Raw genomic sequence first — 23,480 nt, 5'->3', positions numbered from 1 at the left:
AAAGGGCAGCTTTGCCTGCCAGGGGTTTTCTGGGAAGTGCTCTTAGGGGGAAACCCCTTCCCCCTTCCCCCTAGGCACAGCTCCTTCAAGGGAGAAAGTGCGTGGATTAGGGTTGGGCCAAGGGAGCAGTAAATTCTGACAACTTGAGAGAGGCTGTAGGTCTGTGTGAGACTCCACCACTGGGATAGCTTTGCAGAGTTACCCGAAGGGCAAGGAAAGGAAATTTCATATCCTCTCAGGGACTGGTCATTGCATGTGGCCTGTCCTCAAGGAAGGAATTTGCTTTTTGGTGAGTTTCTCGTGAAGGAAATTTCCTCAAAAGTTCCCAGAAAGGAACCCAGCATTGGCCATCATGAGAGGCACCTCAGGAAAAAAGTTGGGCTGGGAATATTGCTCTATGCTAAGGCTTGACTTCAGTTTCTAATACAGAAAACAGAAAGCAACCCCCGCCCCCCAAAAAACTAACAAAAACAACTTAAAAACTCTCCAGATCACTAGGTTGTAGTTTGAAAGGCAGCTTTGCACAGTACTAACTAATTAGGTTTAAAATTGTGTAGACAATGATTCCTAAACATTGTTACACATTGCAGTTCCTTAGAGGTCCTTAAATAATACCATGCTTGGGTCAAGCATGGTGGCACATGCCTGTAATCCCACACTCTGCGAGGCTGATGCAGGGGGATCACAAATTCAAGTGCAACCTGGACAAGTTAGCAACTTTCTGAGACCCTGTCTTCAAAATTTGAAGATAAAAAGTCTGGGTTCAATTCCCAGTTATAGGGTGTGTGTGTGTGTGTACGAAAAAAAAAAAAAAAAAGACATTCAGCTCCTACCCCCTGACTTTCTGGTCTGGGTCATTTAGGCTGTGACCCAGTCATTGAGTATGTTAGAACTTCAAAATATATCTAAAACTATAGCAGATTTAGGGAACTATTGCTATTAGATTGTTCAGTGGATTTATAGTTGATTACTGGCTGAATATCTAGAATTGGTGGTTGGGAACATTTAGAAAAGAAAAAGGTAAGAAAGTTACCTATTTGGACCCAAGAAATCCAAATTCTATTTGGGTTATAAGGAACTTGGGAAAGAAAGTTAGCATGCATGGTGCAATGTGACCTGGCTGACAGCAGACCTACCCAGCACGTGCAGCTGTCTTTGGTCCTGGGAACCCTTTTATGCTTCCATATGCCTTTGTTTATGCTGTGCTCTAGCCCAAGGACAAGCACCGGATTTAGTGGCAGTGTTTGCCAGCCTAGACAGCATTCTAACGAAGCCATCTGAATTTTTAGCTTCTTTTCCTTTAGCCTCTTGGCCATTTCTTGCTTTGGGTTTTAATTACGCAGACATCACTGTCCCTCTCATGAGAGATGCACTATTAATGAGAGGTCTTGGGTTACAGCAGGGCAGAGGCCACCAGGATGAGTAGGCAGACGAGGCAGCTGGCTCTTGGAATGAGAGGCTGTTGGGCTTGGAGAGGGTGAGGTGGAGACCTTGGGATCTTAGCTGCTTTGCATTTGTGGTCCAGAAACATGGCCGATATCATGAATATTAGTCCTAGAGTTATTTACTAGGGTCTCCAGAATACCTGATGGCCAGACCTTGTCAACACATTCGCACAAGGTCTAACTAAGCCCTTCTCTCTTCTTGAACTCTGTGGACACAAGTACCTCTCTCGCTAATTGGTAGCTTTGTTTTTTCTCTTCCAAACATTCTGAAGACCACAGATGTGCCCTGCCTCAGCTTTCTGGCTTCTCTTTCCTTGCTGCAGCCACTTATTGGGCATCGTGGACTTGGCAGTCAGAATGCTGGGAGACAAGTCTTGATTCTTTACTATCTGTGTGATGTGGGAAAAATTAATCCCTAAGATGCATCTGATTCCTCATCTGTAATGTATGGTTGGTGTGAATCTTGGATGAGGGAGTGCCAATGATGTGTGTGAGGACTGTGCGTGGCTTCCTGTATACTTCAAGGCCTTAGCTGTTCTTCTGTGGCTGGATCACTCAAGGAGACAGGTCATGTTGTGCTCCTCAGAGCTTCTCTTTGCTCCTCAGGGTAGTTGTGCCTATGAAGATCCAGTCAGCAGAGAGAAACCCTGCCAGTAGTTTGGGTGGGGAAAGTTTAGTATTAGGAATCCTTAACAGCTCCAGGATGAATGTGAAACATACCAATAAAAATAGAAGTTGAAATGTAAAGCGAATTCTAAAGGATGCAGGAATAACAGGGGAAGAGCTGTAACAGGAGCAGCCTCCTGCTGCTCCAGGGTAGCGGCAGAGGATTCAGTGAAGGAATAAATGCTCTCTGGAGAGGAAGTGGCCATAGCTAAGTGCATGCAAAAAGCTCTAGAGGTGCTGCAGGCTGGGAGAGGCAATACGGAAACTGCCCCCTGGGGTGCGGGTGGAGAAAGCTTCTCCTACTTAATACCCTGTCCGTGCCCTTTCCTGACAAGACCTTGCATTGTACCAAAGGAGAAATGTTTCAGGGCGTAGCTCCAGGGTTCCAAGACAAGGCAAAGAGGGGTGAGTGTAGGGCTGAGGTGCAAGGAATGGTGGAATTTAGGATTAAATGCAATGCTGTTACAGATTTTACTTTCAAGTGCTTTGTACTTAAGTAGATATTTATAGAAGTGACAAGGTTTGGTGAAAACATGAATTTCAGAAGTGAGTTGTCATTTTGGGTGAGGACAAGAGTTGGATATTCAGTATCCTCATCAATTTGATGAAACTAAATTTTAGAATGAAGTGTGTAAAAGCACCCAGTCCTGTGCCTAGCCCACGGGAAGTTCTTTGTAAATGTTAGATCCCTGTTTTTCTTCCTCCTTCAGCATACCCCACACATCCAGTACCCTAGGTATCTATAGTTTTTATGAATGATGTCAAGATAATTGGGTCCATTTTGGCCTCCCACTCCCATAATTCCACAAAACCAGCTTCAATGAAGTCAATTGGAGTACATCCTTTGTAAATAGTTTTCGCTAGCATGCAGGCAGGATTCGAAGGTACAGTGAGACCTTATCCTTTGTCATTACTGTCGCCATTCTTGCTTTCAACAAGTATGAAGGATTTGGTCTGTAAATAAGACACTGTAGGTATCCAACATCTTCATAGGAAATAGGGTGAAACAGAGCTCGGACAGAGGGGAGTGTTTGGGGCGGTAGATTTGCAGGCAGACTTGAGCTTCCCTTTCTCACCCCCAGCTCCTCGAGGGTGCTATCCGGGATGTGCTTTGCTATTGTGCATGACTCTCAGAAACCTCTTTCTTTTAAAAATAGAAGCCAATGTAAGTTTTTTTTTTTTCTTATCTCTGTGGGAAAGAATTAATTCAGAAAAAAGGTATCTACTTTTATCTCAATTTCCTAAATTCATTTACAGAGAAGCAGCCTGGGAATTTGGTTGCCGAAGTGTCGAGATTGGATCTGGGGGCGTCTGCTGCATCCGAGCAAGTCTGGTTAGCTTTGCGATGATCACACCACATGCTCTCGGGCTCAGCTGGCCACCACAGCGTGTGCTGTCCTCCCAAGAAGGACAAGGGGAGGGAGTGGGGTGACTCAGTGCAGATGGAGAGGTGCTGTTGGGCAGAGGGCCCTGCCTACCCGGTAGCACCCTTTTATGCCTGATGTAATTATTATTATTATTTTTTAATTTTATTTAGTTGTTTATTTATTTATTTATTTATTTTGTGTGTGTGTGTGTGTGTGTGTGTGGCCAGCTCAGCCCACCAGGGGGTGGGGCTGGCTGGCATGTGGTGCTGGGGGATTGAACCGTGGTCCGTGGGCTTTGCTTAGCTTAGCTTGTTCTAAGTAGGTGCTTTAGACCACTGAGCCATCTCACCAGCCCCCCGATGTAATTATTAAGAGTGGCGTTCAGGTAGGCAGGTTGGGTATGCTCAGACACTTACTGTCGTGTTTGGTACTCCTAGCATATTATCAATCCCCCTACTCCTTAGTTTTGCTAAAAAATGGGGATTGTGAATGGTCATCTCTCATAATGTTTATAGAAATAAATGAAATCATTCTTGGGGCTTAGCTGGCCGCATTGCCCATAGAAAGCACTGTTTCTGTTGTCAGGATAACTTTGTGTTTATTATAGCTTAAGTGAGAAGCTTCTCATCTTGAAGGAAAGGTTTACATTCCATAGCATTGTAGACTAGAGTCTGTGTTATAGTTGGCCTGTAATTGGCTTGTTTAATGAGGTCCAGTTTGGGGGCATCAGGCAGAGAACTCTTTGGTGGCAGAGGAACTAGCACATGCTTGATCCAGATGTCTCACAGAGGCAAGATTCCTGGTGTCCAGTTTTCTCACATGACTCTGCATACCTGTCTCAGCACTGCAGGGCACCTTCCTTGTGCTTTTCAATAGTAGGACTGCTATTGACCAGTAGAAATAATTACATTAACTTATTTTACAGATATTTGATTTAGATCAAGTGAGTGAAAGGTGCATTGCATGTATTTTCCTCATTTAAACCTCACACAATCTAGTCAAATTCTGGGTTTTTAAAAAGCTACTTTAAAGACGAAGGAATGTGAAGTTTCACATGGTGAACTTTGCAAATGGCCTAGTGTCAGAAATCAACATGACCTTTTTTTTTTTTTTTTTTTTTGTGGAACTGGGGATTAAACTCAGGTCCTTACACTTGCCAGGCAAGCGCTTATTCTACTGAGCCATCTTCCCGGCCCCAAGACCATTGTTTGGAATCCCGTTTGTCCGATTCCATTGCCTGTTTTAGCCTGCTGTTACCAATCTAAAACATAAAAATGCTAACACTATGGGAGAAAGATGGATGTATACATGCCATAGGGCAGTAGGAAAGGCCCAGAAAGTTAACAAAACTTGTCCAAAGTCACTGAGTAAGTAAGGAAGCCAGGAGAAGACCGCGGGTCTTGGATCGCACCGCCTTTGCTGATGGAGCACAGTACAGTCGGTGCAGAGGTACCAATGAGTCGCCTGTTCTCTGCCGTCACTCCAGCGTGCTAGAGGGACGTGAAGGAAGCAGCCCATAGCCTTACTGGCAAGGTGAAGCCAATGGAAGGATGATAGGTTTTGCACTTGCATTCTGAATTGTCTCCTCCAGATAATAAGGTCAGGGCAGGCTCTTGACTTTTCTTGGGTGTTTTCAGGTCTTTTAGTTCCTTATCGATTTCACAGTACCAGGAAGGGGTACTCATTTATTGGCTTTAGCTGGTAGGAAGTAAATCTTAGAGGTGGGCAGAAAAGCTGACTAATATGAGCTGCAGATGCAGGAAACAGCAGAATTTAGCTGCTTTGTATCCAGATCGGACCGAAGCCCAAGATGACCCTGTGGAGTAATTTAGCAGAAAGAGGTAGCCTGTCAAAATGAGGGAAGCTGCTTCAGAAGACCTAGGACTCAAGGCAGACGAGGAAGAATGGGTAGAACTGGACATGTGTCCGCTGTCATCACCAATATGCCTTTTGTGTGGCGCTAGTATTCCTCTAGGTAACTGAGCTGACCCAGCAGCCCAAACCCAGCTGCTTCCAAGATCCCATGAGGCTGCTGTTCTGTCAACAGGTTGCCGAAAGAAACAACCGTGGAAGAAGCCTCACGGGCATCCAGGGCTAGCCACTTCCACAATGAAACTTCCTGCCAATAAATGCCAAGATGGCTTAGCCCCCAGCATGAGGTCAGGGGACAGGACACAGATGACACCAGGGGGTCATCGCTGTTGTCCAGCTTCAGTGTGTTCTCCAGTGCACCTACAGCCGACAGACAAGAGCACTGTCCTTTAGGAAGAACCAAAGAACAGGTGTGTGTGCCTGAACCCCCTGCTACTGAGAGGCCCCTGGAGGAGCAAGGTGGGCATTGCCTGGCTGTTTGCTAGAAAGACAGATTCTTGGTGTTTCCCTACACCTGCTGCATTGGAGCTTGTGGGTTTACGAGAGTCTCGAATGATTACTGAAGTCTGAGAGGACCTAGCTAATGCCATTCTTGCTCTTTCATTGCTTTTGATTTAGATTTAGACTTTGTTTTCTTTTCCCTTCATCAGACACTGACGTTGCTTCACCAAATATAGGCACACAGAGGGTGCTGGGCAGTGTTTCAGTTTGAATATGGAGTACCACACAGAGGCTCCTGGGGCTCAGGCACGGACCGCTTGGCAGCCAGTCTGTGCCACTGTGAGGAGTTGGAGGCGTGAGGAGATGAGGTGGAGGAAGGAAGTCAGGTCGCCGGGGGCGGGCCCTTGAAGGGGCTCTCGTACCCAGGCCCCTTCTCTTCCTCTCTCCCTCATTCTCCCTTCCCCTCCCTCTCCCTTTTCCTCTCCCCTCTTTCTTCTTCCCAGCAATGGGATATACTGTGCTGCCACAGCCCCAAACTGAAACCTCAGAAACTGTGAATCAGGGTCAGGGCTATAGCTCAGTGGTGTTAGTGCCTGCCTGGGGAGGGCAAGGTCTTGAATTTGATCCTGGTACTAGGAGGAAAAAAAAACTCAGCAACTAGTCAGTGTGTATATTTTCTTCTTAAAAATTATTTTATTTATTTTTTAAAATTATTTTTAAAAGAGAATGAAAAACTTTTTTTAATGCCATCTGAAATGATACAGAAGAGGGGCTGGGGAGATGGCTCAGTAGAATAAATGCTTGCCCGGCAAGTGCGAGGGCCTGAGTTCAATCCCTGGTTCCTCCAAAAAATAAAATAAAATAAAGTAAAAATAAAACAATTTCACTAAGCAAAATGATAGGAATTCAATGATGGTTGCTCTATTGCATATTGTTGTTTTCAAATTAGTTTAGATTACCAGATATAAGCATACAAAATGGATCCAAAAGATTAAAAAGAAGAGAGAAAAAGTTATTAGCTGCTTGTTTTAAGTGGATTAGCCCAGGTATTTTGCTACAGATGGGAAGTGGACTCACACAGGCATCTCATTATCCTGAGATTGGATTCAAGTGACTTAGAGCCCAGCTCTGCCTCCCCTTTAGAGTGGGACCTGTCCCTTTGCCAGCGCTCAGCATCCTCGCCTGTTAGATGGGTCACCGAGGTCTTTCAGGTGATTGTTGTGGGAATCATGATTTCATGGGAACAAAAGGGCTTTGTAATCCGCGAATGACCTTCAAGATAGTCACACTGTCCTTTGCTAACTAGAATCCTGAGCAGAACAGTCTGGGGGCTGTGCACTTAAGTAGCAGCCCTGAAGTTCAGTGAACAGAGAAACTAATTCTCAGAGGCACAGCTTAGAATTTGAAAACCCAGATGACCCTGCTTATGGAGGGACAAGTAAAGGAAGGGAGTGTCACTGTCCTGCCTCCCTCAGAGGTTCTGGAGGTGCCACCCTGAAGAGGTCCTCAGCCATTTTTTTTTTCCTGCTGGGGATCGCTGTCTCCAAAGCTGCCCTTCTCTTCCCCCATTCCCAGGGCTCAGGCAGGGAGAGCAGCTGTCAAGCTGGGGAGGCCGCAGCCTTTATGGAGAGCAGGGCGCGGGCGTTTTTATTTAGCATCGCCACCTTGATACAGGTTAACCTAATAGGCAACACCTGGGAAATCACTGGTGACAGCGCAGGGAACAGTCTCCTAGGAGCATCATCTTATGTTTTGTCACATGCGGAGGATGAGGAGGAAATAAGGTCTCTCAGCCCCGCCTGCTCCCGAGTCCAAGCTCGCATGAATAATTGAGAACTGGCACGCTGACTGCACCAGAGTTGCATTATGTAAACTGGCAGGCGGCAGCTTGTGTGTGTGCCTGTGCCCTATGCCGTGTGCGTGTGTGCGTGAGTGCGTGCGTGCGTGCGTGTGTGCGCGCGTGTGTCTGAGCGCAAGAGAGGGTGCGTATCTGAGTGTGTCTGCGCTCCTGTGCGCGTGCGTGCCTGAGCTCAGAACAGCTGTCTGTGAGGGAGTCTGAGGGAGAGAGAAAGAAAGGGAGCGAGGGCCAGCGAGAGCGAGAGGGACCTCTGTACTGCTGCACGACCACACCAAATAACAGCCCCAGAGGGAGGTGGGGGGAAAGAAAATAACGGGGGGACCATGCTTAAAATTCCAGAGCAGTGCGAAACAGCAGAGCCAGGGAGCACCCCAGGCTTATGAGAAAGCCCTGCCCCCTCCCCCTCCCCGGTAGAGTCAGGGCTTTGGGGTGGGCATGGAGGTGAGTGCCCCCCGACCTCCTCAGGGCCCCTGCTCCCCACCCCTGCCCCCCACTGCCCAATGCATGAATGAATGAGTCCTCTGCACTGCACTCTGCTCCGTTCCTAATGGCCTCCAGGTTAGTGCTTACTCGTGCTGCCGCTTGTGTGTGTGTGTGTGCCCGCGGGCGTGTCAGTCTATCTTTGTTTCTTCGTGGGGTTTTTGCCACTGGCTGGCTACATCCTAAGGTTGGATGGGGATCCCCTGGGGGCCTGGTGGGGACCTGTCTGTCTGATTGTATGCTTTTTCCAGCGGGCACTCAGGCTGCTCAGCACTGCCAGGAAAAGATCTTTTGAGGCAGAATAAATCTGGAGTCCATGTTGTTTGCTTCTGTTCTCTGTTCGTTTGGGGGATCTGCAAACAGCCTGCATGACATCGTGTTGCAGAGACGTCCTCTTCATTTCTGTCCTAAGCTTTTCTCTTCTCCATCCTCTCCTTCCTCCTCCAGGAAAACTGCCCAAACTGAGCACTGGAACTAACGCGACCCCTGGGTGGGCTGGAGGGGGCCGTTGGGCTGAGGCTGATAGGGTCCCCTTGACCAGTAAGGCTTAACTGGGGCCCTGTGCATTGGAGAAGGGAAGGCAGAGGATTGTATCTGTGGTGAGTCATAGAGATGGCCCAGAGCTTCTGGGGGAAGCTGGATGGGCCGTGCGCCCCTGGCTGCACCCACTGACTTCCTCCCTGGTGCCCCTGTGGGCAGGAGGTCACCAGAACAGTGGTCAGGAAGGTGGGGGCACATACTGCTCATCCCTGAGGGAGGGGGCTATAGGACACCAGGGCCAGCCACCAGGAGAGGATGAGTGGGGAAGTGGAGTGCTTTGGACTTGGGAAATAAAGAGATTTGTTTCTCTGGTTCTGCCACCTCTTGGCTCAGACATTTGCCATGTATTTTGAGAAAATAGATTCCCAGTGGCTCGGCCTGACTCCCCCACACCTCCTTGCATTGTTAGTTATTTGCTTCATTTAGGGAAGTGGCGGGTGGGGGAGGACTTGGAGCTTGCTGTCTCCCTGGGGAAGCTTCATCCAGGAGCTTAGCCAGGATTGGGGGAAGTGGTCTTTGCCTCTTCTCTGACATTTGCTACCAAAGTCTGCTCTGTGGCTTTGTCCTCTGCCTCCTGCCTTGCCTCTCCCTGAAGCTAGCCTTGGTCGTGGGTGTACTTGCCTTTGCTTTGGATCACATGTTCCAGGTTGGAGACAGCGAGTACCAATGAGAGAAAACTTGGCCTCTGAAGGAGGGTCGGATGAAAGGGATGTTTTACAGAGCTGCTTGTGGCAGGAAGTGACAGAGTCAAGGCCATGACCAGATAGTAGTGTTCTGTGGAACCTGATAGCTGGCTAGTCTGGTTAACCATTTAGACATTGGAAGAACTTTGAAATTATTGATTGTGGATAAAGGAGCACAAATTTCTGTCATCCTACCTAGAAAAAAAGCTTCCTCTTTCCAGGCCTTACAAATTTTCTCCCCTGAGAGGGAAAGCCTGGACTTCTCCCCCTGGGTATTGTGTAGGTCCTATTAGATTCCTCTTCTGTGGGACCAAGGAGAAATGGGCTCGTGGAAACCACGTTTGCAGGATTGTACACTGTTACAGCAGGGGCTGGTGAACTCTTTGAAAGTCTCATAGGCTTTGTGGGCCGTTCTGTGACTGTCATAGCTATGTACCCCTGCTTTGTGCACGGAAAGTGGCAATCAGCAACTTGTGAGCAAATCAGTGCAGCTGTGATCACAATAAAACTTTCTTTATGGACTCTGAAATGTGGGTTTCACATCACAAAATACTATTCTTCTGGAACAAGAACGGTGATTTCTGTATCATCCCACCAGAACTCAGGTTTGTCTGGCTGGTGGAAGTGTGGGGAGTGTGTGCGTGTGTGTGTGTGTGTGTGTGTGTGCGCGCGCGCATGCTCCTTGTAGAGATGTGTGTGCATATGAACATGTACAGACACTCAGCCTGCATGGTATGGTGCAAACACAGAACCCAGGGACTCAGAACAGTGACTAATCCCCGATTCCCCTGATTTGGGAGATTATGCTAGAAATCCGTATGCCCTCTGATTTGTAAATTACATTGGGTGGTTATTCTGCTCTCTTCCAAGCCAGTTGGACTGTTTCTCTGCAGTGCTGCAGCCGTGTCTAGGATCTAGTTTAAGGGGACTTGGGATCAACTAGAATCCATTTACTCATAAGAAGAACAAGCCCAATTGTGGGTGAGTTTAAAGGTGTGAGAGCTATAGGAACATGGCACATGGAAGAGAAATTAAATTTACTGTACTGCTGCAAAAGGGGTAGACTAAGAACTCCGGTAGGAAGTTACAGGAAACAAATTGGGCTCAAAATAAAAATTGTCAGCTGTCTCCAGTGAAATGATTTCTGTATCAGTTAATGATTTTTCTGTCACTTTCATGTATGAGTTCAGATTCTATGAAGACTGGGTGGAGTTGCTGCAGAAGAAATGATTTGTCATTTCTGAGACTAGGTTTGAAAAATTAGTTCTTTCCTTTGAGCAACAGGCATGAAGGAGGGTTTTAGCTCATGAAGTGACATCTGGGAAAGTTGGAACAAAAGAAAATAAATGGTATTATGCACAGTTGAACATACCTTTTTAAAAAAACCATAACTTCCTGATAGTAATAGGAAACAATGAGAAGGGTAATAAAGGAAAACCCTGTGGCTCTGTACCCCAAATGTACTTCCAATTGGGTGAAAGCCTCTTATGTAACGTACACATATGCCTAAAGCTGTACAGTTGGGCTGACCACTTACAGTCCTCTGTATTCAAAAGTATCCATAATGAGGGCCTGGGATATAGCTCAGTAGCACAAGCGCCTGCCTGGAAAGCACAAGGTCATGAGTTAGATTCCTGGTTAAAAAAAGAAAGAATGAAAGAAAGAATGAAGGAAAGAGAGATCCATAATGGTCATTCTTTGGCGTGTTTCTCTGTGTGTGTCTGTGTGTGTGAGTGAGCGTGTGTGTGGGATATGTGAATTAAACTCAAGACCTTGCACTTTGCCCGGCGAGTGCTGTGCCATGGAGCTGTAGCCCCAGCCACCTTGTTTTTGTTTGATGTCTAACAGAAAGTAGAGAAGAAATGGGCCAGGAGAACCCTGCCAATCGCAGGAGAGCCGTGCCAGCGAGCTGAGCCGTGAGTGGGAAGGGCCCACACAGATGCCACTGTTCATACCTGCTAGTCTACCAAGGGCGCTAGCTAGGAGCAGCTACCTGCCCGTACTGCAGGAGCCTCTGCTGCCTGCTCCGGCATGGCCCTGTCCAGAGAGAAAGCTGGCCATGCTCAGCTCACTGGGGGTCCAGACTGCCTAGTGCACATCTGAGTTCTTTCCCAGAAGTGCTTCCACTCTCGGTAGTTCCCAGGGTATTCCTGCTACATTCTTTGCCATCCTTCTCACCTGTCCTTGTGCGGATTAGGTGGGGCCCACACCTGAACAGTAAAAGCTGAGGCTCAGAGAGGAGTGCTTTGCCCCAGCTTGTGTATGAGAAGGAGGCTGAGTGAGAAAGGCCACCTACTTCCTGGTGTACTATTCCCAGGTGCTCATGGGAAATGTTTTGATTGAGTCTAAGTAGCCCCTATTATATTGGTGTTAGTTAATAACATCTCTGTCTCTCCCAGCTGATGGGGAGTTTCTTAGAGGCAGAAATAATATCCTTAGTGCCTAGAACATTACCTGGCATGGAACATGGTTTTCAGTGATGGATAGGTGGTGGCTGAGTGGGTGGGTGGGTGCATGGATGGATCCTGCACAGACTCCTTTCCATTTTGGTAACAGAGCTTCTCTTGCTGAGGATGGAAGAGGGGCCCTTGATGAGCAAACTTAGAGCTGAAAGTTCTATTCAGTTGAACTGCGCCTCGGTTCAGTATCTGTGGTCTCTTAGAGCACTGGAAATCTTTTCCAAGGAAGGGGCTTCCTGTGTTAGCTGATCACTTTTCTGCTTTTGCACGTCCTGTTCCTTAGAGCCTTAAGACTTCTGAAATACTTTGGGTGGGATTACTTTCTGAAATACTCTGGACTTTGATTTGGCTGCTACTTACAGAGCCCATTTTGAAAAGATTAAGTCCTTACTTCCGTATTCAAAATCATGATTGATATCATATGGCTATAAGCAACCATGGTATTGTTGCCCCATCATGCTCTATTTCAGAAAATACTTGCTTAATGATGTTGAATCAGCAAGATTAGCTTAATTTTTGAAGATGTAAACTCAAAGTGAGTTGGACAGATAATGACTCTCAATGAGAAGAGCTATGGCATTAAAAGTCCTTTTAGAGATAACCCAGCTTATATGCAGCTACCTGTGAATAGTGTGTATCAGGAATCTGAAGCGAAGGCAGGCAGCTACATTAGGGCTACTGCCGAGGAGGTTCCCGCAGCAGGGGAAGCGTCATTTATTGATCACTAAGGTCCCTTCTAGCTATGGGTTAGCTCGGGCAATTGTGCAGCCCTTCTCCCCCAGAGTTAGGTGTTTGTTCTCTTGTGAACAGCCTCGGGAAAAGGAAATTGTAGAAATCAGTAAGTTCCTGTGTTTAATTTCATACCAAACTACTTTATCACAACAGCCCTATGTAACTAGGAACCAGATGAAGATGTGACTAGTGACAACCTATGTTCTTGCCCTGTGTTTTTGCCATGTATAAAAGATAGAATTTAGGATTCTGTCTCTTCACTGGGGATTTACATGTTATTGAGCCTGTGTTCCTACTCCATGAGAAATTATAGGACTCCCTTTACTTTTGGGATACGTTGTTTAACCAAGGTTATACTTTATTTTATCCAGTAAAGTTGGTAATAACTTTTTGACAGACAAGGAACACAGAAAGACATCTAGACAAAGAGACCAGGCCCTCCAGAAGTCTGAAAGTGATGCTGTCTTTTAGTTTTCATGGATCCAGAAACCAGAATAAAAACTTAAGTTCTGGAGTTATAGAGATAGCAGATTTAGGGCCAGTTTAAGAAAGGTATGTCTAAAAAACAAAATATATCTAACAGACAGATTTGAAAGATGGAATAAGTGAACAGATGGCTAAATAATAGAATGAATGGTTTTTAAAAGAGCCCCTTTTCTTTATTCATGCCATACACATTTGCAGTCCAGTGTAGACCGGTCGTTTTGCTGGAGGTACTGGGGAACCATGCAGGAGACTAGGCTCCAGCCCCTGTGGAGTGTTCATTCTAGTGGTAAGCAACTACACCAGAAAAAGAGGCTCTTTTAGCTCTTCTAAGTGCAGGGGAGGGAAGCACGAAGCAATAACAAGAGAAAGATTGCTGAGAGACAATGAGGCTGCTTTGCACAGAGTGGTCCTTCAGGAATGTCTGCTCCAAAGAGGTGGCACCTCAGTGCTGATCTGAAGAGGGAAAAGGAACCAGTGTCCAAATGTTTAGAATAAGAAGTCTAGGCAGAGGCCCACAGGCACTAATATCTTCAGGATCAGAGGATTTTTTTTTTTTAATTTAATTTATTTATGTGTGTGTGTGTGTGGCCAGCTCAGCCCACCAGGGGTTGGGGCTGGCTGGCATGTGGTGCTGGGGGGTTGAACCACGGTCTCTGTGCTTTGCTAAGCTTATTCTAAGTAGGTGCTTTAGACCGCTGAACCATCTCACCAGCCCAAGATCATGGGATCTTTTGGTCAAGGAAGAGAGGAGTACAGGGAGACTGGAATAACACAAGAGAAAGTAGTGAGCAAGGAAGTTAGGAAATTTCAGAAGAAATTTTCAGAAGATTCAGCTGAATTTCAGAAGTCAAATGGATGGTCATTCAATTCATACGGGGTTTGAACCTTTCTTTCCAGAAGGTTAGGACAAGGAAGTAGAGCGGATCTGACGTAGCCTTTGATTGTGTGACTTCATTTCTGCCTTCCAGCACTGTCTCTGTAGCATCTTTGACATTTCCCAAGGTTATCATAATTTGCTCCACTTTGAAATATCCACAGAGATATCGGCAGCTTTGGCTTTCTCCCTGAACTCTGGCAGGACGCAAACAAACTTATTTTGTTTTTGTAGGAAGGGGGGAAAAGTGGGTCAGGCTGTTTTGGCATTTTAAGCATGGAGTCTGAGTTCTATTGCAGGCTCTGTCTCCATGGCAATGTAAAATAGTGTTTGTCATGCCTGTTTGAATTCCTGGCTTGAATTCCAAGCTCTGGCCTGAACAGAAGCTGCAGGAAAGCCAGGCAACAGGAGAGAGGGATGGATAGAGGCTGCGACCACTGTGATGAAGGGACCTTTCTCTTTGGCTTGAGTAGGAAAAGAAAGGCCTCTGCCCCCGGCCACTTGTCTCTTCCTTCTTCAGCTGTCTTAATCAGGTATGCTGATGGAAGGGTAATGAAGCTCTGCTTCCCTACTTGGCCACGGGATTTCCATGGATCTTGCCCTTATATCAATTATAAGTTCATAAACAAGTCATGCCACGACCTTCCCCCACCACATATGGATCCTAGTGAGAATATTTCTGGATATTCTACTAAGCCCACTGGCTGAATATGTTTTGGATAGGCTCTGCCACTTTCAATTATTTTGTTAAGATTTTTCTTTCAAAATGTGAAAAGATTTTGTCTTAGACACTTAGGGAAGAAAAAGTAAGGAGTTTATTACCCATAGGAAGTGCTTTAGATTATCTTTACAGTTTCTACAGAGAGGTCAGATGGCCCAGCAACAGCCTTTCGGTTGAGCAGGACCTGTCCTTGAATGCCATACCTACTTCATTCAGAGGCTCAACTTGGAAAGCCCCTAGGGAATTTCAGCAAGTACCACAAGCAGGAATGGGACAAGATGTTCATCTCTGAAAATTCTTCTTGCAGCAGTTGGGGAAGGCCCATTCTGTATCAGGATCAGCAGTTGGCCATTGTGCGAACTGTGATAGGGAGGAAAACCATTGTCCTGGGAGCCTTTTCCCTTTCTGCGTTTGCTTCAGTGTAACATTCTGCTAAACCCCGGGCAAGTGGGGCTTTCAGCCAGAGACTCGGCTCTATATAGTAAGTTTGGGAAGAGAACCCTATGCCGAATAGAGAGGAGAGAGCGTCCCTGTCCCCATTCCTCAACCAGGCCATCACAGTCTACAACAAAGGTATCATTGTCCTTTCTTTCTTGGAGTGCACTTGACCTCAGGGGTGGAGCTGCTGCCAGGTGTAGTGTCTGTATGACAGGTACACACAGAGTAGGTATCAGCCATGGTCACAGGGAGGCCCTCTGATGTGAAACAACACTGTATTTCCTGTCTTTTGAAACTCACCTCATCCACTTCCCTAAAAAGTGTTTGTTGTGGGGAAAGACCACTAAGACTTACTCTTGCATGGACCTGGGAAAGTTAATTTTTCAAGTGATTTGATGTGTTCCTCTCTAAGGAGGAGTGGGATTTGAGATCTGGGCTCTTCACTCACTTCTGCAAGGTTCTGCTTGGGCCTGGCCTACTGTACTCCAGTTATTAGTGAGTATAGAGATTTAATGTTTACACTGTTAAATGACAAGCAAGAACACAGTAAATGGGGCTGGGGAGATAGCTCAGTGGTCTAAGCGCCGGCCAGGCGAGCACAAGGACCTGGGTTCTATCTCCAGTACCGCATGCCATGCCAGCCCTAAAACTGGGTATGGTGCTGGGGAAGCTGAAACAGGAGGATCACTACAAGTCTGAACTGCATAGCAAGACTATAATATATATATATATATATATCTCCAAAATGCAGAATAACTTTTCAGGGAGAGTGATCAGTGGAATGACTGCTTGCCTGGCAAGCGCAAGGTCCTGAGTTCGTTCCCTGGTACCAGAAAAACAAAACCAAAACAAACCAAAACAAAACAAAACAAAACAAAACAATCCTATGAATTTGGAGCTGGCATATGTGAACAAACCTACTAATGGAGGCAACATGTTAATTGCATGCAAATATTATGCAGATATACCCATGACGGTCTAATCCTGGACATGAGCTATAGGCAAATTCAAAGGCTATGTGAATATTCACAGTGGTATTGCAATGAACTAAGGATGGTTTTTGGTGGAACTTCAGGATTGTAATCAACATGGGACATGGGTTTGGATAACAGAGAAGTGGGTCTGTTAGGACTTAGGGGGCCACAGACAGCAGAATCAGGTTTAACCAGATGCTGTCCCAGGCAGGGAGGGCTAAGATTCTTACGACTGCTGTCATGAGTGAGAAGGGGGCATCCATTAGGCACCACCATCCGCAGCCATATCCCCTTGTCTCCTCCCCCTCGGTTCTAATTTGTGTTCTTCACTCTGGCAGTCTCCATGACAAGCTAAACATGATTTGACTCTTCCAACCTACCTGGTAGACGCTGAACAGCTGTTGCACTGAAAGAGATGTAAACAGCTCCCTGTCACTTGGGGCAGATGTGTCATTTATTCCTTGATACCTACAAGGTTTTCCCTAAGGAGCAGTGGCTCTCACACTTCAGTGCGAACAGCATCACCCGTTTTGCTCAGCATTACCAAGCGTGTGGATTTTGAAGATGATGTACTGGAAATTCTCATCCACTGGGTGGGAGTGGCGTGGGGTGAGGCTGGCATTTGCACTTGGCGGGTGCGCCTGAGTGTTCCTGTCCCCACTGTGGAAAATGATGCCAGGGAGCATTCAGAGCCTTGGCCCCTGACCCTGTGAGAGTGTCTGTTCTGCATTTTACAGGGATGACCATAGGGCTTCTTCTTAGGAATACTAGTGGCACAAAAGTACTTATTGAGACTCTTGTGTACCAGCCACGGTGCTGATTACATTTCTATTTTACTTTATACAATAGGGGTATGTGATAGGTATTCGTATCTCTTATTTTTCCAGTGTGCAAAGTGAGACTCAGGCCAGGTTCACGCAGCAAGCAAATGGCCAAGCTGGATCTCAGAGCTGGGCTTGCTGATCCTGCACACTGGTAATCAGTCTGTACTTTGTGCTGCCTCGCACATGAATATTACATTGAGGTTGGACTTCCTTTTTTTTTTTTTTTTTATTGAGTGTGTTCCTTTGCTTCACAGAGGTGCCCTGGAATGCATCAGGTAGTCTTTAAAGAAAAAGTTATCAGAGTGCCGGGCCCTGAGATGTTTATGTTCATGCTTTTGATGGTGCAGATCACTGTAGGGCTGCTTAGGCGCAGCAACGAAATGAATAGTCCTTGTCTTGATGCACGGTGGAGGGAAGAATCTGATTGGAAGTGAGCAGGTCTGGGGGACTGCTAGGGAGGTGCCACGTGTGGCGAGAGTACGGGAAGGAGCCGCTGCCATCCACGCAGGTGGCGGCGCGGGGAAGTACTGTGCGGCGTCTGGGGCAGAAGGGGTTTTCTGCGAGGGCACAAAGAGCAGCTTAAGCGCAGAACACTTGAGCACCAAGTGATCCTCCTCTTCTGCTCAGGGCTCTGGGAACTGCACGGGTGGCTGATCAGCCAGCGCGCTGGCCTGCTGACAAGGTCTGCGTGGGCCTGCAGGACCTTGCTGGGGACAAGGGTGGGGAACGGAAGCCCAGAAAAGTGGTGCATTGGACCCTGACGCTGAGGCAGGGGTGGAGGGACTGCGAGGAGAGTCGCCACAGGAAGGCCTTGTCTTCTTTGCACACTTCCTTCTCCTTCAAGTTCAGTCAAGTGTAGCTATAGGAGGTGGGATCAAAGCGCGGACAGTGTGGGGTGGTGGGTAAGACTTCAGGAAGCCCGATCTGTCGGCAAGGTAACCAGAAGAGGTGTGAGAAGTCTTTGATGGAGACCTTAAACCCAGGAGAAGTAGGAAATGACAGAAGGCCTCAGGGTGGGGTCTTAGCGAATGTATTACTGGAGAGAGTTTTTTGATCATAGGGGTCTCTTAAGCACTAGGTCAAGAGCACTCTGCTTCTGCAGCACTTTCTTGTAATCTCTACGTCCTCCCTGCTTGTTTTTTTTCTTTTTATTACTCCCTGCTATTTTATGCCTACGCGCATTTATTTTTCTCCCAGGAACAGTGTCTCTCCTCCTATCCTCCCAGACTTTCCCATGACTCCTACACCCTTGGCAAACTCCAGTAGATGTTCTGCAGCCAGAACCATGCTAAGTCTTTGAGGATGCCCCTGTGTTTTCCTTCTATTACACCACTCATAGCTTGGAATTTTGTAGCTAAATTTAAAAAAGACCTTAGATTTAAAAAGACCTTACACCAAGTGCTCTTGATCAAAAATCTCTCTCTGGTAATACATCTACTAAGACCCCACCCTGAGGCCTTCCGTCATTTCCTGCTTCTCCTGGGTTTAAGGTCTCCAACAAAGTCTTCTCACTCCTAGTTACCTTGCCGACAGATCGCGCTTCTTGAAGTCTTACCCACCACCCCACGCTGTCCGCGCTTTGATCCCACCTCGTATAGCTGCACTTGACTGAACTTGAAGGAGAAGCAAGTGTGGAATGCGAGGAGCACACCCTAGTGGATCCTTTCAGGATCCTTTCTTATCTGCCCTGTACAAACCTGAGTGCCTCCCATCATCATGCCGTGAGCTTAGTGGACGTTTGTGGAAAATCGCCTTGGCCAGGAAGCGAACTTTCTGCTTTGCAGGCTTCTTATAAGGCGGGCATTGTGCTAGTCTTAAACTCTGGTGAGAGTCTTAGTCTAATGGCCCGTCCGATGTCAGTCTTTCTTCTCTTATGGCAAATCTAGGGTCTTTTTTCGATTTAGCTACACAATTCTAAGAATGTAAAATAGAGTGCAATTTTATTAGTAGTAGTTCTGGCAGGGTCGTAGTACGGCACATCCTAGAATTTATTTGAACAGGGCAATACTGTATGAGATGTATAGGAACTGGTTTTAGTTGCTCAGCATGCATCCAAGTCTGTACGACAGAACGACAATGACTTTTGGGATCTGGTGAGACTAGCCATGATTTTGCTAAGGTAGAGCTAGAGGTGAGACTTTGTTTCATTGTCTAGAGAAGCCGGATGAAGACAGAGCACCAGAGGAAGGGAGGTGGTATTCCTGGGCTTTGGCCTGGAGTGTAAATGGTGGTCAGGTTAACCAAGGGGAATGCGGTATTTCAGAGAGAGAGGCTGCTAAGACAGGAAGGAATGTGAGCACAGCCCACCAGCCTTGATTGCTGAGCAGAGGGCATGCTGGGAGGGGTGACCAGGATCTGTGGGGTTAGAGTCCGCTGCAGTGAGGTCACTGGGGGTCAGATTGTTTCTCTGAGGGGATGGAGATTGGAAAGAGGCTTTGAAGAGGGGAAAAGATGGTCAAGAACGTCAAAGTCACGTTTTAGAAAGTTTGTGTTGAGAGAAAGCTGAGAATGCAATGAAGACAGGGGCGAGAAGCTGATTGTTCTCTTTGCATTTGCCCAGCTCCCTACCTGCTCTCCCATCTTCCCGTCTCTCTGGGGTATGAATGCTTAGCTCTGAGAACAAGCTCCTAGATCAGCTAGGCTCATGGTTTACCTTCTGACCTGCCACTCACCCATCTGTGTGGCTTCTTACTGACAAATGAACTCATCTGTGCAGAACTCAAGTTTGTCACATAACAAAGCAGGACTAATAACAAAGCCCATGAAACTTTCATAGGTGGATTGGGAGGGTTACATTTAGTAATGCTTAATAAATGCTAGGTGCTGTGCCAGCTCATAAATACCCAATAACTTTTAAGATTTTTATCATTATTATAGATTAAAGGCACAGATTTGGAAGCTGTCTGACACTGGGGGATTGATAGAGCCATAGGGATATCTTAGCAAGGATGAGATTCTATTTAATGATACTTATTGAGCACAGAAGACCGGCAGAGCATCTTGCTGGGCAGGGTGGGGGCTTGCAGGTTTCCGTCTCCAGGAGCGTGCAAGTCTTCGCCTGTAACGAGCATGCTGTGTGAGTGCTTTAGTCAGTTTGGTGTCAGAGGTTTTAAAAAAAAGTTTCTTTTGGAGAACATGAGGTTTGAGATGGTCTACATAGTGCACACGGCTCCTGCCAGTAAAGAGGCGGGTCAGGCTTTTCAGACCCTGCTCCTACCATGCGAGGAGGGCTAGGAATGGGAGAGGTGTGGGCTGAGATCAGGGGAAGGCACCAGAAGGCAGCATTCGGAAAGCCCTGAGGGACTGTGCAGAGAAAAGAAGTACTGAAATGTAGATGTGCATTTTATTTTTATTAGATGACTTTGTATTCCATTTTGAAGATTTGTATTTTAATATGGACACTAGTAGGGATTAGAAAGTAATTTGACTTGCTGTTATTTTGTTTTGTTTTGTGGTAGGGTCTTGCTATGTGGTTCAGGCTGGCCTTGAACTCACAGCCATCCCTGTGCCTGGGCCTCCCAAGTGCTGGGAGTACAGGCCAGTGCCACCATGCAGGCTGGGCTGGTGTTTAGTTTTAATAGCAAAGATGGGAATGACTGGGGAAAGGAGATGAAGAAAACTATGTCTGTCCTGATCCATTTTTTGTTGTTAAACAGAATGCCACACACCGTGTAATTCATAGGCAAAAGAAGTTTATGTAGGTCATTGTTCATTAGTCTGGGAAGTCTGAAGCGCAGTTCCAGCCTCTGGTGAGTTCATCCCATGGTAGAAGGCAAAAAAACAGGCAATGCACACAAATCAGAGAGGGGGACAAGAGAGGGGCTGGACTTACACCGTGCCCACTCTCCCAGTGCCCAGCCCTCTCCGCCCCTGCAGGAACGCCTTAGGCCCTCTTGTGTGGCCAGAGTCCTCATGGCCTGATAAGCTCTACAAGGCTCCATATGTTCGTACCAATCACCGTGAGTTTTGCAGGCAACTTTCAAAGCATGGCAAAGGCTATGAGGCGTTGAGGGCCTGAGCCTTGACTCTGGAGGAGGAAAGGAAGGATGGGCGATGGAGCTCTCTAGAGACAGAATCACTGGGGTGTGGTAACCCCCTTTTTTCTGGGGTGAGATGAAAAGAATGGGCTTGCTGCCTGAGAGACTAGGAGATGGTGATGCCGACAAGGAAGGCAGTAGTGGGAGAAGGCCTGGGAAGCAATCCAGCTGTTTGGGATCCACGGCACCCACGCGATGGCCATGTGGAGGAAGCGTCTACCTGGTGCAGGTCAGTGGGCCGTGCTGGTGAGTGTGAGAACAGCCGATAGCAGGGGAGTCTCTTCCTGGAGGCCAGGCTGAAGTCAGAGAAGCAGAGATGGCCAGGGAGGGGAAAGACTGACGGGAGGGAGGGAGGGAGACAGAAAGTTGGAGTGAAGGGTGCTTGTCCAGGGATTTTTAACCACATAGACAATCAGCGGCCTTAAGAGCACAGAGACCGGCTAAGCTATTTATGGGCAGATGTGTCGAAGGCAAAGCTTTAGTTACGCACGATGCTGGGTGGCACACGTGATATCTGTGGAAGTGGACTGCAAGGCAGTGAGGACTTCCGTGGACCCTGATCACTGAGAGAGGTCCATGCTGCTATGGTAGCTGGAGTCAGTTTCTTCCACCTTAAATACTTTTCCCAACTCCGTATCAGCCAGTGTGGCTGGTGATTTTGGAGACATTCTGAGTTGGGAGAAGGAAAAACATGCGCTTCCCACTTCAGGGTGTGGAATCAGCACGAGTGAAGATGGTCCTTACTCATCTAAGGAGGAGAAGGAGTGGTCTGTGCGTTCTTCTGTTAGAGATGGGCACGGGTGTGGTTCTAGTACTTTTTTAGTATATTGAGATTATCAGATTGAGTTTCTCCAGGAATGTAATCCTAGAAGATGATTTGACTCTTGAGGACCTGTCTGTGGGCTGGAATTGGCCCAAGAACAAGGGGGTTCCCCCTAGACAGGTGAGCCAGCGCCTGACCCCAGGCCAGGTGAGCTGGGGAGTCTGTTGCAGGGGCCCCCTGAGGATTGTGCAGATGGCAGGGCTTGGGGGAGGGTTCTGCGTCTCACTGGTCCCAAGGCTTGGCTTCTCCAACTGAAGCAAAGGAACGCAGCTCCCTTTCTTGGGGGTGCGGGAGTGCAGAGTGTGTTGAGAGTCAGCAGGCAGAGGATGGGAGGGGAAACTCAGCCTCTTGGGAGAAAGGCGTCTGGGATTTCCCAAGGTGGCACTTCTCATTGATATTATACATAATACTTTAAAATGCACGTTTTGTTTGTTCTGTGAAACAAAACCATGGAGCCTGTTTTTCTCCATCTATTCTCTCCTGTTGCATTTGTTTTCCTTCTCCCTGGCCTCCTTTTCTCTATCAGTTTTCTTCCAGAAGGTACAGCAGGCTCCCCTCTGGCCTGCACTTGTAGGTTTGGGCTTTTAGATTTTTTTGCCCTCTAGCTGCTCCGGATGTATCCAAGTCAAAGATTCGGCGGAAGAGGTTTGATTTTCTTTGCAAATGGATCCACCTGCCTGCAGCTGGATCTTCATGCAAATATTGCTGTCCACTCCCTGGGGAGGACTGGGCTGTGGCTTCCTGAGAGTGACCCTGGTTTGTTCAGGAAGCCTGCCCTTGCTGCTGAGTAGGTGGGCAGGACACTCCTCCACTCCCGCCTTGAGCTTTCCTTCCCATACTGTATTTCCTTACCATTTCTCATCTCCTTCCTTTTTCCAGTCTTTTGAAACAAGCACTCACTGGAAATGTATTTGTGTTCAATCTCCATCTCCATTTCTTTCTTTACCTCTTCTTCTGTTGCTCTGAAAATAAGCTAAATATTAAGTAGTAGTTGTGTTTTCAGATGGTTAGCTTGGATTCTAGTTGGATTTGGTGCTGTGAGAAGTTTAGGGTCCTTGCTGGAAACGAATTTGGGGAAGGTGGATGTGACCCCCCCCACCACCACAGAGCCAACGTGCCTTACAAGGAAATTATGGGGTAGGGATGAGTTACAGCTGAAGAACCAAGCTCTGTGTCTAGGCTCTGTGTCGTCAGAGGACCTTTCTCTGTCATGCATCGTGGTTCATGTCTACACAAGGACGGTGACCCTTGCCATTATGATCTTGGTGGAATGTTTTAGGAAATAATAAGTGTGTGCTTTACAGAGAAGGATAGAACTGTTGCTGTTTTTTAAGAAAAGTATCGTGTAACATGCACACAATGAGCAGATAGTACTGGATGATTCCCAGTGGGTCTTTCTCTTTCTTTCTTTCTTTCTTTCTTTCTTTCTTTCTTTCTTTCTTTCTTTCTTTCTTTCTTTCTTTCTTTCTTTTTGGTGGAACTGGGGATTGAACTCAGGCCCTTGTGCTTGCCAGGGAAGCACTTATTCCACTGAGCCATCTCCCTGGCCCCCCCAGTGGGTCTTTCAGAAGTCAAGTTGTTTGCACTAGACAATTTCTGACGCAGGATGGGCACTCGCAAATGTTTGGATGGATGGATGGATGGATGGATGGGTGGGTGGATGGGTAGACTGGTGATGAGATGTTGTGCCCTACTTGCCCTTTTCCTGTTTTCCCTTTATGTTGGCACCACTGCCCTCTGCTGGCCAGCAACAGTATCGG

General features: G+C 47.1%; 1 protein-coding gene across 12 annotated transcripts in view; it reads left to right on the top strand.

Annotated features, from left to right (window-relative positions):
- Positions 1-23,480, top strand: part of Gramd1b (GRAM domain containing 1B) — a 186,050-nt gene that overhangs the window by 116,730 nt on the left and 45,840 nt on the right. The window lies entirely within an intron of this gene.

Source organism: Octodon degus, unplaced genomic scaffold, assembly GCF_000260255.1.
Source record: "Octodon degus isolate 3935 unplaced genomic scaffold, OctDeg1.0 scaffold00080, whole genome shotgun sequence".
NCBI classification, from domain to species: Eukaryota; Metazoa; Chordata; class Mammalia; order Rodentia; family Octodontidae; genus Octodon; species Octodon degus.
The sequence above is the reverse complement of the archived record's forward strand: the minus strand, read 5'-3'. Positions and strand labels throughout refer to the sequence as shown.